The following is a 1987-nucleotide window of genomic DNA, read 5'->3' on the forward strand; positions in this document are numbered from 1 at the left end:
TACACTTTAATTTACACTTTGCCACGTATCATGAACCTATTGGACAGTTTAAATTTCAAACATTTTTCCCATTCAATTGACACTCGGCAACAATGCATGCGTCAAGCAACGCGTCAAAAATCAGTGTGCAAATAGCAAAGTTCAATCAGTAAGGGCCTTGTTACATGTACACTTTAGTTTACACTTTGTTATGTGACATTACCCTATTGGACAATTTAAATTTCGAACAGTTTTTTCGTCGAATTGACACTTGACAACAATGCAAGTGTCAAACAACATCTCAAAAATCAATGTACAAATAGCAATGTTCAGTCGCTAAGAACCTTGCTGCATGTACTCTATGGTGTATACTTTAGTTTACACTTTGTCACGTGGCATTACCCTATTGGTTTGTTAAAATTTCAAATAGTTTTCCCATCTAATTATCACTTGACAACAATGCAAGTGTCAAACAACGTGTCAAAAATCAGTGTACAAATAGCAAAATTCAATCAGTAAAGACCTCACTACATGTACACTATGGTGCACACTTTAGTTTACACTTTGCCACGTGACATTACCCTATTGGATAGTTTAAATTTCAAACAATTTTTCCAACCAATTGACACTCGACAGCAACACAGGTTTCAAACAACCCGTCCAAAATCAGGTACAAATAGCAAAGTTCAATCGGTAAAGACCTTGCTACTTGGACACTATAGTGTACACACTTTAATTTACACTTTACCACACGACATTACACAGGTGGATAGTTTAAATTTCAAAAAGTTTTCCCAATCAATTGACACTTGACAACAATTCAAGTGTCATACAACGTGTCAAAAATCAGTGTACAAATTACAATGTTCAATCAGTATGAACCATGCTACATGTGCAATATGGTGTACACTCCAGTTCGCACTTTGCCACGTGACATTACCCTAATGGACAATTTAAATTTCAAATAGGTTTCCCATCCAATTGACACTTGACAACAATGCAAGTGTCAAACAACGTATCAAAAATCAGTATACAAATAGCAAATTTTAATCAGTAAGAACCTTGCTAAATGTACAGTACGGTGTACACTTTAGTTTACACTTTGCCACATGACATTACCCTGTTGGTCATTTTAAATTTGAAATAATTTTCCCATCTAATTGACACTTGAAAACAATGCAAGTGTCAAACAATGTGTCAAAAATCAGTGTACAAATAGTAAAGTTCAATCGGTAAGAACCTTGTTACATGTACACTATGGTGTACACACTTTAGTTTACACTTTGTCACATGTCATTACCCTATTGGTTTGTTCAAATTTCAAACAGTTTTCCAATCCAATTGACACTTGACAACAATTTAAGTGTCAAACGACGTGTTAAAAATCAGTTTACGAATAGCAAAATGCAATCAGTAAGGACCTTGCTACATGTACACTATGGTGTACACTTTAGTTTACACTATGCCACGTGACATTACCCTGTTGGACAGTTTAAATTTTAAAAATAGTTTTCCCGTCAAAATGACACTTGACAACAATGCAAGTGTAAACCAAAGTGTCAAAAATTAGTGTGCAAATAGTAAAGTTCCGTCGGTAAGAACCTTGATACATGTACACTATGGTGTACACTTTAATTTACACTTTGCCACGTGTCATTACCCTATTGGACAGTTTAAATTTCAAATATTTTTCCCATCCAATTGATACTCGACAACAATGTAAGCGTTAAGTAGCATGTCAAAAATCAGTGTGCAAATAGCAAAGTTCCGTCGGTAAGAACCTTGATATATGTACACTATGGTGTACACACTTTAGTTTACACTTTGCCACATGGCATTACCCTATTGTTTTGTTAAAATTCCAAATAGTTTTCCCATCCAATTGACACTTGACAACACTTTAAGTGTCTAACGATGTGTCAAAATAAGTTTACAAATAGCAAAATTCAATCAGTATGGACCTTGCTACATGTACGCTATTGTGTATACTTTAGTTACACTATGCCAC

Source organism: Olea europaea, unplaced genomic scaffold, assembly GCF_002742605.1.
Source record: "Olea europaea var. sylvestris unplaced genomic scaffold, O_europaea_v1 scaffold44, whole genome shotgun sequence".
NCBI classification, from domain to species: domain Eukaryota; kingdom Viridiplantae; phylum Streptophyta; class Magnoliopsida; order Lamiales; family Oleaceae; genus Olea; species Olea europaea.